This window comes from Canis lupus, chromosome 17 (assembly GCF_003254725.2).
Source record: "Canis lupus dingo isolate Sandy chromosome 17, ASM325472v2, whole genome shotgun sequence".
In the NCBI taxonomy this organism is placed as follows: Eukaryota; Metazoa; Chordata; class Mammalia; order Carnivora; family Canidae; genus Canis; species Canis lupus.
The window spans coordinates 4876429-4890322 of NC_064259.1; the positions used below are offsets into that span (position 1 = coordinate 4876429).

Below are 13894 nucleotides of genomic sequence, written 5' to 3' on the forward strand. Positions count from 1 at the left end.
TGTGTCCTCACATGGTCTGTCCTCCTTGTCTGTGTGTGTCCCAGTCTCCTCTTATAAGGGCACCGGTCGTACTGAATTAGGTCCATGCATATGACCTCATTTTATCTTATCTTTTTAAAAGCCCAATCTCCAAACACAGTCACATTCCAAGGTAACTGGGAGTTAGAACTTCAACATATGAATTTTGGTTGGGGGCGGTGGTGTGGGGGGAGGCGTATGGACACAATTCAGGCCTTAACGGCTTGATAATATAGAGGGGGGAAAAACACCTCATAATTTAAGTTAGCTACAAATTCAAAGTAGCTTTGAATTTACCTTTAACCACAGTTATCCTTTAGAAGACTATCTGGTATCCAATGAATATTTATTGAGAGAATGCCTCATTTATAAACAAGATAAAGAATAAATAGGGGGTGCCTGGGTGGCTCAGTCTGTGAAGTGTCTGCCTTTGGCTCAGGTCATTATCTCAGGGTCCTAGAACTGCATCAGGCTCCCTGCTCTGTGGAGAGTCTGCTTTTGCTTTTCCCTCTCCCTCTTCCCCTTCCACCTACTCATGCTTTCTCTCTCTCTCTCTCTCTCTCTCTCTCTCAAATAAATAAATAAAATCTTTAAAATAAAATAAATAAATGAGAATAAACATAGCACTGCTTTGTGGACCGCTGTGTGTTTTAAAACACAAAGATCTATTGGTGCTTGGCTTTGGTTTCTTGTCCCTGTTATTTATTTCCTGCACTGCCCCGTAACGACACTCAAGTGGCTGGTCTGATCTTGGTTAGTGGGCTCAGGGGTGGAACTTCCACCAGAGAGCTGACGAGGAACGTGTTTTCTTCCAGTTTTTCAGTTTCAAGTATGAGGCTTTCAGAGGAATTGAAAGGATTCCTTCAATGCAAAGGATTCATGGCAGAGAAATTAAGGCAAGAATGTGCCAAGTCCATGCCTCTCCATCCCACCACCTTACCTCTCTGTAGACCCTGAAACTGGGGTCATGAGAGAGAGTTAAGTGGGGAAGAAAAAGACAGTAGAATGATTTTCTGAAGGGAAGAGAAGTTCTGCCCTCTACTTTCTGGGCAAGAGGCAAAGAAGCAGGCAGCCCTGGACTTGCATGGATGCGGAGACAGGGGTGCCTCCCACTCTGTGGACTGTGTGTGGAGAGGCAGGAAACCCCAGAGAGGGCCAGCCATCATGTGGGGCAGGGGGCAGAACCATGCGGCTCCCCCTGAAAGTCTGCAGGGGAAAGATGCCCACGCCTGCTGCAGGGGAAGTCAGCAGAGAGAAGCTGGACCTGAGTGGACCCGCAGATGAGCTTGACAGGTCATTTCAGGGTAAGGGTGTGTGGAGCCCATGGTGCTCGTTGCTGAGTGCCCAGATGACAGCCCCACTGCTTTGAGGCTGTGGGATCACCAACTAGAGCTGAGACAGCCTGGGAGCAGTGGGGTGGGAAATCCTGAATCAGGTGCCACATGGCCTCTGCCCCTGCTCCCTCCAGCTATGTGAATTAAAATGCTGAGTTGCCAAAGAATTCAATAGATACTCCATCCATACTGGGTTGGAAATCGCTGAGGAGAGGGGCTCATGGATGCATCCTGTGGCCACACACCATACCTCTCCCAGCTGCACTCACCCAGAACTAGGGCTCCTGCTGCACCAGCACCCCTGCTTACCAGGACATCCTGGGCCCTCATGGTCATGACTGCCTCCTGCTCTGTGTGCCTTTGTGAGGGAACACCCCAGGATGCTCGCCCCTGGGTCTCCATGTCCCTGCCTGGACTCAAGCCTCCTCAGTTTCACCTCTCTGCTCGGTGAAGGACAGAGGATCATTTCAGGTATTCCCAGTCTTAGCTGTGTGGCCTCCCTCTTGCTGCTGGGGTGCCTGCCTTTCTCCCCTTGGATTGTGTACGCAGGCATTTGTCTCAACTCCTCTGGGGCTTTGAGCCTGCACTCCCCCAAATCCTTCCCAGGCACCCAGGGGCTCCCCTAGAAAACGCCTCCACTTTTGGCGCAGATTTCTAGAGTTTGATGCCAGGTCTTGCCTAGTTCAATTCTGAGTTTAAAAACAAAACAATGTGCAGTGAGATGCAATTGGCAAACCTTACAATTCACCCATTTAAAGTGTGACATTCGGGGGCACCTGGCTGGCTCAGTGGGTAGAGCGTGACTCTTGATTTTAGGTCATGAGGTCAAGCCCCATGTTAGGCAGTTAGGCGCAGAGCCTGGTTTAAAAAAAAAAAAAAAAGTTAAATACAATGTGCAATTCACTGTCTTTTAGCATATTCACAAAATTGTGCAACCATCACCAGTACTTAATTCTAGAGCACATTCATTGCCCAGAAAGAAGCTCCATACCCATGACCGGTCATTCCTTACTGCCTCCCCATGAAATGTTCTGGACATTTCATGTACATAGAATTGTAGAACTATGCTCCTCTGTGTCTGGCTTCTGTCACTCATCACGTACTAAGGGCTCATCCTCATAGTAGCACATGTCAGTGCTCCATTCTTTTTTGTTGCAGAATAGAATTCCGTTGTGCAGACGTTCCACACTTAGTTTACCCATTCATTGGTTGATAGACATTCACATCCAAGTTTTGTGTGGACACATGTTTTTATTCCACTTGTTTATACTCCCAGGAGTAGAAGTACTACATCCTATGGTAACTCCACATTTAATATTTTGAGGATTTCAGCTTTTTAATATATAGGTTAAAATAAAAGGATAAAGAAGATGTGGTTTATGTATACAATGGAATATTACTCAGCTATTAGAAATGACAAATACCCACCATTTGCTTCAACATGGATGGAACTGGAGGGTATTATGCTGAGTGAAGTAAGTCAGTCAGAGAAGGACAAACATTATATGTTCTCATTCATTTGGGGAATATAAATAATAGTGAAAGGGAATATAAGGGAAGGGAGAAGAAATGTGTGGGAAATATCAGAAAGGGAGACAGAACGTAAAGACTGCTAACTCTGGGAAACGAACTAGGGGTGGTAGAAGGGGAGGAGGGTGGGGGGTGGGAGTGAATGGGTGACGGGCACTGGGGGTTATTCTGTATGTTAGTAAATTGAACACCAATAAAAAATAAATTAAAAAAAAATAAAAGTACTACCAGGAATTCCATAACGGTGTCTGAAATCAGTTGAAGACTGGCTTTTCCTTAAAGAGCCTTGACCTTTGTGGACAGAAAGCCGCAGACAGATATTTGAGAGATGTGCTTTTATCTCCCATCTCCCTGAAGCCTGGACTTAGTGGCCGGGATGAGATAATAATCTGCTTGCCCCACGAAGGGTGGGTGGTTTCAGATACATCATGTAATTTCCTGGATGCATGTTCTTTGTCCGTAAAAGGAAAGAGTCGTGACATCCCTCCACGCATGCTTTGTCATTTTACAATGAAGCAATGACATTTGTGTATGTAATGAATTTCTTCTAACGTATTTAATTAATATTTGCCAAGTTCCAACCTGCGTCATTCATTGCAGAATGGACTTGGGAAGGTTTACTTGAATGCATGTTCACAAGTCAAGGTGACACAGACCAAGGGCAAGGGGACCTGGTTTTGGTCTTTATTTCCATTTCCCTCCACTAGCGCTGCCCCCACAGGCAGTCCGCCTTTCGTTTCTTCTGTCTCATTTGTATTACCCTTGACTAGAAGAAGTGGCCATCACACTTGCCGTTGGAGTCCACAGTGACCCTTGCTACTCTAATCCACAAAAGCTGCCTTGGGGTGTGTAGCAGGATTCTTCACCACACGGAAGTTTCCATGGACAGAAGGAACAGTAAGTTTACCGTGGCTTTTGTCTGTCATGCTACGTGTAGCTGCTGTGATTCATAGTCACCACCTGGCCTTTGTGGAAACATAAGAGTTTATCTTGTAAGATTGCACTCATGTCTAGCCTCATTCTAGCTCAACATCAGGAAAACTAAGTTGAGTCCCCTCCAGTGACTTTCTAATACCTTTCTTTTGAAGGACAAACTGTTTTTCCCAATTTAAAGGTGGGGAAACTGATGTTATTTGCATCAAATACTGCGATCAGATTTTAAGATTTTATTTATTCATGAGAGACAAACAGAGAGAGAAAGAGAGGCAGAGGCACAGGGAGAGGGAGAAGCAGTCTCCACGCAGGGAGCCCAATGTAGGACTCGATCCTGGGACTCCAGGATCACACCCTGGGCCAAAGGCAGGCACCAAATCGCTGAGCCACTCAGGTATCCCGTGAGATCAGATTTCTAAGAAGTCCTTACCCTCCGGGGCCTGGTGGGTCTCTAGAGGCTTAGTGTCTAGCACAGGCTGCGCTGAGCTCATTGGAGCCTGAGGCAAAGGGAACAGCTGCTAATACTGATCTTATCTTTATTTAAAACTTTTATATTTTTATCATGATTTTTTGCCCTTTATTTTTGGCTTTTTAAATGTTACATTGAAATATCATTAATCATAATTAACATTTTTTTGACATCTCTTTAAATTTTGCACTGAGGAAAATGAGGCACTTGGTCAATCTGGTCCATACCCTGTCCTACCATGAAATACACAATTAATGAATATTTTCATAGTTAGAGAATTAAATAGAAAATCAAAGAGAACTGTGTCCATGTTCTTTTATTATTGAGGCAATCTAGGGAGACACTGTGTCCTCCTACTAGTCTTAAAGCTGATGCTCAGGGGCTCCTGGGTGGCTCAGATGGTTAAGCAGCCAGCTCTTGGTTTTGTCTCAGGTCATGATCTCCTGGTGGTGAGATCAAGCCCCACGTTGGGTTCTGCACTCAGCATGGAGTCTGCTTCAGATTCTCTCCCTGACCCTCCCCCAGTGTCCCTCCCCTGATCTCTTCCTCTCTCTCTCTCTCTGATGAATAAAAATAATAATAATAATAATAATAATAATAATAATAATAATAATAAATTTTTACCAAAAAGAAAAAAAAAAAGGCTATCCAGAGATAGTTTTACAAGAGATCCTACCATGTGTCCCAGGTGGAATGGAATTAAGAGGTAGGGTAAGGGAACTTGAATGACTGGGAGCTTGGCCACTAGGAACTTTAACAATCCTCAGCCCCTTTCCCTCAGCACAGTCAAGCGAAAAGAACACCGTATCTGTAAGCAAAACAGAGTGGATTCCATGTCTTGCCATCATTGGAATCACTCTGCGTCAAAGCAGTGGAGTAACAAGGCATGGGCTTGGGAACCACTAATCCTGGGCTTACAGACCTGACTCTGCCACTTACTGGCTATGGCATTGGACAAGTTCTACCCCTGAATTTTTATTCCTCATGTGAACAGTGTGCACAGTAACAATTAGCAGCCTCAGAGGATCGAGGATCGCACCAAGCACTCCCTGACATAGGGAAGAGTCTAGAACATCGGACGTCAAGTAGAAAAGCTTCATCAAAGGTTGCCCTATAGCACCACTAAGTTCATTGGCCACAGAAAGAATTTATTTGCATGGCACTGACTCTAGACCCCTCCGCAAGGGATAGATCTGTCCTGACCCTCCTGGGGCCAACAGCTGCCAAGCTTTGACAGACCAACCGGAGTGTGTGTGAATGAAGACTTACTTGTAACATGTGCGGCTTTGTGTTCACATCCCTGAGACATCGCTAAGGTTTGCACCGTGGCTGCCAAGCACTACCATTTATTCCTGCTGGAACCAGAGCTGGGGCAGCATCCAATCTCCTTGCAAGTACTTGAGATTCCTTGGAAGAAAGGATTCCTGTAGAATATTAATATAAACTGTTAATATAGAAATCCGCCAAAGTCGCCTTTTTATTTTGTAGCTCATCAGAGATTGTAAAATGGAGCCTTCCAGGAAATAAATATGCAGTTGACTGGCTTTGATTCACTCTAACAATGATCTTCAAAATTGGGATTTTGGTGTCTGTTGGGGTCCGCGTATCTGTATACCTGATGGAGGGAGTCAGGCTAGGTTAATACGCCTTCATTGAACCCAGGCTCACCAGTGCCTTCTAGTTGGCAATCTTTCAAAAGGAAGGGATGAGCAAGGCTGAACTCAGACACAGCTTCCCATGTATGAGCTTTGACGGCGGGGCCGTCTTGTCATTTGAGATCGGGTGTGTGCAAAGGGGAAAGTTCTCCCAAGCACATGCATTTCCACGGCTGGGGTTACGCTCTTTCCTTCTCGTTCACCATGTGTGCGGCCCGCTGCCTCTCCGCACACCGTCTGGCTGCGTTCTCCTCTATTGTTCCTTGGCCTGGAGATTCTCTGGGCTCTCTCAGCAGCTCCTTCTCCATGTTTGCTGTGTGTGTTTGTCTTTCTGGGATGAAGTTTGTTTTTCAAGCTCTGACAGACTGGCAAGGCAAACAAGGTTGCCATTTTTGTTTTGTTTTGTTTTTATGAGCATGGCAATTTTTAGCCCTTTGAAAACAATCCTGAGACTTGGGAGGTTATAATTTGGGATGCCATGTGTAGAGGCACACATTCAGATCTTATTGTGGCTGAGGGAACACTCTGAAGGAAGCGGGTGGAAGACAGATTAATGTGGGTGATTTATCAGTTGTGAAAGGGCCAAGCTCCTGACAGCACTAAAAGATGAAATAACCAAAATGGAAACGAATTTCATAGAACATTTTGAAAAATTAATTTCGAAGAGTATGTTTATGTCTGAACATACATATGTATATAGAATGCATAAATAAACATTGTATCTCACACATACACTTACCTCCTGCTTCTGTATGGCAGGCTTCTGGCAATCTCATTGTTTGGGAATCCACAGAAGTAAAGACAAAGGGTCCCTGAATGTAACAGCTAGCCGTCTCAACATGGTGAAGCAGACACGGGAGACCCTGCTATCTCCCTTTTACAGGTACCAGAGACAGAGGGTCAGAGAGCTGCCACCACTTACTTCAAAGGAGGGACCTATGAAGTGACACAGCCAAGGGTAAACCTCTAGTCTCGGTTCCCGATTTAGGTTGGATCTAGCAGCCTCATCCCAACTGTTGGTCCCAAAAGGGGAAGACTCTGTCATCAGACACAGGTGCAGCTCCCATCATTGTTCTCCAGATATTAGCAACTGGGCCTATCTAAAGGAAGGTTATTAGAAATACAATCCTGTGGTTGAACACAGACAGTAATTTCTTCAAAGGGGAGAAAGGGCCATTTAGGAAGACAACTAACAATGTATGTTATGGGGTCTTTCTTATTCACATAGTGGTACTGTCAGTTTACTATATTTTTTTTCCTTGTAGGCAGAATTTTATACGACAGCTCTTTAGGAGTGTGAGATGTACACATTTACAGTGATTTTGATTTAGGTCTCTTTGTAAGTCTCACCTTTGCCACTGTTCAGCTGCTTTGGTCATGGGTTAAATCACATTTTAAAGGTGCACATCACTGGATTCTTGAAGTCATACATCTGGATTGGAATCTGATCATGGATAAGTCTTCATCTTCAGGATAAATCAGAGAGGAGAAGAGCTCTGAAAGTATATCAAGGATTTAAGAGCTAACCAGGAAAATATTACTTTCATCGGTATTAGCAAAGTACAAATCTTTGAAAAACAGAGCAGGTAACAAATTCAAACCAAGCCTGCCCTCTCATTGTGCATTATGGTTTCCTGAATCCTCAAATGACATGAAGACATATTTCAGCTTGAAACTGAGTTCCAGGCTACCTGGGGACCTAGGTTTTACTGGAAATCCAATTCTTCCAAATAGCATGGGACAGTCTCCAAACCATTACAGGAAATAAAGTTGTACTTCTCATTTGTTATGAGTATATAGCACTTCTGGTAAGGATTGGTGTTATAAAACCAAACCAATGCATTCAGAAGGCAAGAGTGAACAAACAAGATTGCAAGCCATTAGAAGGCACAGGCTGAGAGCCTACCGTGCACTCTGGAGGATCTCTTTACATGAAGTCTTTGTAATAACTAATTAGCCAGTGGAGATTGTTCTAGAGAAGGAATTTTGTCTCTTCGTTACCTTATTCCATTTAATTTGGAGAGGCGGGGAAATCAATGAACAAAGAATAGTTAAGCAACATCAGTCAATTTATCAAGATCACTGTTCAATTATTCGGTAGTGAATATTGTAAATAGTGATATGCAAATAACAATGACAGCAGTGTTGAGCTGCTTCTATATTCTAGGCAGTGTAGGTAAAGCTACCTGGTACAGATAACTGGCATTTGATTGAATGCACTTATTTCACAATATGAATGTCATATTCATGATAAAAAAGCAAAAAAATTGGACTGTAGAATGTATTTTGGAATGTGATCATAGGAGGAAAGCAGAACATAATATGGAGGTGTTAAATGGCAGATCTGTGATAAATATAAATATCAAATGTGTTATTTTGATGTATATGAGCGATAATTGGATTTTAAATTACCCATCTATAAAGAACAGAATCTATAGTACAAGAAGTTTAGTTTTGAAAATAATTATAAGAAAAAGCTCTGTTGGCCTTACATATAATTTTAAAATACATGCACATATATATCAGAAACATTTGAAGTTTTCATTTCCCGCCCCCAGACTTGTCAATAAAGTTATTGCAACAAGTTTGTGAAGCATGAAATTAAACCCATCTTAACCCCTATCTGATTGTGAGGCGTGATGATTAGTCCAGAATTTCTAACCAATGAAGAGACTTCTATAAATTCTTATTACTTTGTCCAGCATTGGCCTGACATTGCTTATACGGGCTTCTAGAAATATCACAACATTCTTACAAGAAGAAAATACATATACAAGCATGTGGCTCATTCATCCTTTATTTCTTTAGTCAATAAACAATTGTTGACCATTATTATATACCATGAACTCTGTTTAGCTTGTTCAGTGCTCTAATCCTCACAGTAACTGGGAGAGGGGTGGTGACACCAGCATTATGCCCATTGCAGGTTCAAGGATGTCATATAGCCTTTCAAATGGTAAATCAAAGATCACCTCCTATGAGCAGAACTTACTGCAGGCATTCTGAAGCAGAAAATTCTGTCACCAGAGGGACTGGTCAGGTCAGGAGCTGAGCCGATCTTGACAGATTTGACTTTTATGTTTTGAGTGAATATCTGCTTGGTTAGAACTTTGGAATAATAAACGACTTCTGGTAAATTTGAGTGTTACGATGAAGCAAATTAAGATAGAAAGTGGAGATATGGAATTAAATTATTTGTATCAAAATATTAGATATGCATCTAAGCTATGATTATAGATAGAGGAGTTCTAAACAATGAGAAGTTTTAGAGGCAGACCTTCAGATTTCCCTTCTGGTCAATTATATATTTAGTTTCTCCTAAACTTCATTAAGGTTCATGCCATACATGATTAGTAGCTTACAACTGATTTTGAGTAAACAAAACCTCTGAATTTATATGAATCCAAAGGATATCTTAAACAGTGTTTTTATTCATATGTCTTGCTTAGTGCAGCTGGTTGGGCCTTTATTATGGGAAATGTTTACTTCTGGAAAGATTAAAGGCATATACAGAAAAATAGCTTCAAATATCTTTATGGGAACTCAACTATAATTTTGAACAATGGATGATAAGAATTTTATACAAGTATGTACTTATCAAGTGTGTATGTATAGATCATGAATTGGAAATAGAGGGAAAAAATAACTCAAGAGCAATGCTAACATGAGTTTATCCAATTTTGCACTCATGACATCTAAGATGAAGAAAATGAAAATAGAAAGCTTTTAAAAGCAACCATCTAAAAATACCCAGGAATATGAGGTTGATGCCTGTGACTAACCTAAAGGATAGAAGAGAATCTTTCTCCAAGACATGAAAGAAAAATATTGGTGTATTCCTAGAATATGTGGCAACATGGCACCAAATGGAAATCGATTCTGAGGAGGAAAGTGACATAGAGTATGAAATCCCTTTCTGTTAATATTTCCAGTTATATTGTGCATTATATTTTTACAGATTCTACACAACATCCTGATGCTGGCAACATCTCTTTAACTTGTAATGCTGGGCAACACAGGTGGCTCAGGAGTTTAGCACCGCCTTCAGTCTGGAGCGTGATCCTGGAGACCCAGGATTGAATCCCACGTCGGGCTCCCTGCATGGAACCTGCTTCTCCCTCTGCCTGTGTCTCTGCCTCTCTCTCTCTGTGTCTCTCATGAATAAATAAATAAAATTTTTAAAAAATATCTTGTAATGTTAATACAATTGGTGAAATTGAATAATAAAATTGAATTAAAATGTTGGAAGGGATCATCAGTTTGGTAATATAATATGAAAATGGAAGTGAAAAACATAAATCCAAAGGAAGATATTGTCTTCATCTAATGGCAAATATGCTATGGTATGAGAAATACCTAGAGATAGAAATACCGTGGCAAACAGCATTATGTGTAAAGAGATGAAGTAAATGATTTGGGTGGTTTACATTACTGTTTGTAGTGGCAAGACAATTATTGCAAAGTCAAACTAAAATGTCACTTATGTACAACACAGTGGTTTGGCACAAATCTGTCTTGGGCTCTCCTCTAATGAAAGTTAGTGAGTTATTAAAAACACCAGGACAATATTTTTATTGGAGGTTCCCATTCAAATGTGTTCAAAGGGTATGGAATAAAGAGAAAAGCATTGGTTGAAAAAGTAGAAATTGACATGAAGACACTAGAGTGTAGTCTTTACTCTGTCACGGAGTAGCCACTCACCAGGCATTGATCTATAATGACCACATATCCCAAAAGTTGGAAGTTTATAGTGAACTATAAACCAAAACGTAGGTGCTTTTCATAATTAATGGTTTACCCCAAATAGTTTAGCTAAAACATTTATTTTTGTTCTACATACTTTCATCTTTCTTGTTTGTTTGGGATTTAAATATTTATAATAGTGAGACATTGAAATGCCACTAAGAATTGTGTTATTACCTCTATACGGTGAACAAAAAGAATGTGAAGAATCTTTATATTTATAGTTACCCTGACAATTATCACGTTTGGGAGGAAAGGCAGGAAAAATCATCCAGAATTATACCAAGTCACAGGTTTAAAGAAGAAATCATAAATTATGAGAAAAGTAAGAACTGACTGCATGATGATGAAAATAAAACATATCAAACTTAAAGATTCATCATTGCATTTTTAAAGAAAAATTTACAGATGTAAACAATTACATTTTTAAACAATGAATGAAAAAAAAAAGAAAAGAAAAGGAAAGACATAATAAATAAATGAGGGCAGCCCTGGTGGCGCAGAGGTTTAGAGCCGCCTGCAGCCCAGGGTATAATCCCAGACACCTGATATCAAGTCCTACGTCAGGCTCCCTGCATGGAGCCTGCTTTTCCCTCTGCCTGTGTCTCTGCTTCTCTCTCTCTCTCTCACTCTCTCTCTCTCTCTGTCGCTCATGAATAAATAAATAAATAAAATCTTAAAATAAAAAATAAATAAATAAATGACCAGAAATGAAAGCAAGAGAAAATAAGATATAATAGTTACATCAATAATGTTATTTCTTAATAATAGTAAAAAAAATGGATAAATCTGTATAAGATTTAATACACAAAAAATAAAAAAATAAAAAAATAATACACAAAAAAGAGGGAAAGTATAACAAAATAATATGAATAAGAAAGAAGGCATTGCTAAATGGGCATCAGAGATTAAAAACATAAGAGAACATTATGATCAACCTTATACCAATAAGCTTAGACAAAACTTAGTCAAAAAAATAAAACTTCCTGGAAAAAATAATTTTCCAGATCAGACTCAATAAGAAATAGAGAAGATGAACAGTTCTACATATATTTAGTCATAGATGAAATTTTTTAGAGAATAGAAGTTGAGGGAACATTTCCCAACTCATTTTGTTAGACATCAGGACCAGGCAAAGTCACTATAAGGAAATGTAAAAAGTTAATTTTATTCTTGAATATGTATGGAAAAAATCTAAAGAGAGTATTAGCAAATCAAATCTAGTAAACTACAGAAAATATAGTGTATACTAAATAAATTTGATTTATCTCAGGAATGCACAGTTTAGCTTGACACTTAAGAATTTATTAATGCAATTAACAGTATTAATACATTTAAGAAGAAAAATAATTTAAGAATACGTAGAAAATTTTCTTAACAATTTACCATGCACTTCTGATAAAAATGATTAACAAATTTGGAAAAGAAGAAAACTTTCTCAATATGTTAGAGAATTTTACTAAGTAGGGAGAAACTATTCCCTCAGGTCTCAGAAAAAGACAAATATCCCCACCATCATATTTTTATTCAATATTATATTGAGCATCCTAGCCTGAAAAATAAGACAAGAAAAAATGTGTATAAACTCGAAAGTAAGTCTAACATAAATTTGTCATTGTTTATGGATGATGCAATTTTCTATAAAGCTCACACAGAATCATTTAGAAATAAATCATTTACATTATTATGACAGTTTAGCAATATTGATGGATCTAAAATTATAAAAGGGTCAAATGCACTTCCATACTACAATAATAAACTATGGAACAAGGGGAAGGTAAAATATGTAGGAACAAATGCAATAAACAAATAAACAAACGTGTGATAAAATAAATTGCTGAAGTATTGCAAAATGTAGAATAAAAGTTAAGGTGAGATAGCTCATTCTAATGTATAGGAATATTACACTGTAAAGAGGATATTTGTGCACAAATATACAAATAGATGACAAGCAGAGCAGAAAACAACAAAAAGCAGAAACATATCACTGAAAAAAAATTCAATAAATGACACCAGGAAAACTGTTTAACTGTATTGAAAAATAAAAGGAGGTTCTTACCTCACACCATACACAAAAATGAATCCCATATGACTTAAGGTTTATATGTGAAAACCAAACTTAAAACAAATTTAAGACTGCATAGCATAATACTTGGTGGCCTTTGGGATAGGGGATATATATATATATATTTTGATATATATATAATATCAAAATGCATTAATCAGGCAAAAGCCACTCTGAAAACTCTGTGACGCCCACGTGTTTGGCATAGAGAATACCCAGTGTTGTTGAGGTCATCATGCAACACATCCCAGCATTCAGAGACTGGTTCAGTGGTATCCAGAGCAGCACTGGTCGAGGCAAGAAACTGGAAACAACCCGGTTGTTCCCTGAGGGAGATAGACAACATTTAGCAAAGGGGGAGAAAAAAAAACCATGTGGTTGCAAATCACCATATCCAGCATGAGAGATAAATGAATTACAGGTGCACATATCAACTTGGAGAGAAATGTGGAGGAAAGGGGAGGAAAAAAGCATGTGGTGAAGAACAGATATCAAATGATTCCGTTTTATAAGTTTCAGAAAGTAAATATGTTGTTTAGAGAGCCCTACTTATGTGGGAAAATAAGTCAAATAAAAAGGGACTGTGAGCTCACAGTGGAGAAGAATGGCCAACCGCATACTGGAGGAAGGGGGGTGGGACTGCAGGGTACACGGGCTTCACATGTACTGACATTGTTCTCGTCTCAATCTGGAGAGTTCTGGAATTGGATTCACTCTGACAGTGTTCTCTCATCCATCTGTCTATCAGTTCAGCCAGCCAGCCACTTATAATCCATCTACTCTTTTATACACAGGCACACACCTTTTGCAATAAAAACAAATTAAGGAAAGAAAGGAAAAGGGAGAAATGGGAGAGAGAGGGAAGGCAAAAGGAAAGAAACCCCCAGCTCTTCTGAATCGGGTGCAAGCTCGTGCAGCCCCGGCAAAGAAAGTGGCACTGCATTCATACACTGACTAGATCACAGGGTATCTGAGGGAGGGAACTGAGAAAAGGAGCTCTTGGACTCTGTGCCGCGGAGTCTGGAGGTGACCCTGAGCTTATATTGAATGGGTCCCTTTACAAGAAGTCTCTACGGTAGTCAAGCTCATAGAAACAAAGAATAGAATGGTGGTCCCAGGGCCTGAGAGAGCGGGTGGGGAGCTGCTA

The 13894-nt window shown here is 40.1% G+C and overlaps 1 long non-coding RNA gene across 1 annotated transcript; it reads left to right on the plus strand.

The window, feature by feature from the left end:
* Positions 1 to 3536: 3536 nt before the first annotated feature.
* Positions 3537 to 10127, plus strand: LOC125752846 (uncharacterized). The gene is made up of 2 exons (XR_007403292.1): positions 3537 to 3779; positions 9898 to 10127. It is a non-coding gene; the product is annotated as an uncharacterized LOC125752846 (long non-coding RNA).
* The last annotated feature ends 3767 nt before the right edge of the window (positions 10128 to 13894 follow it).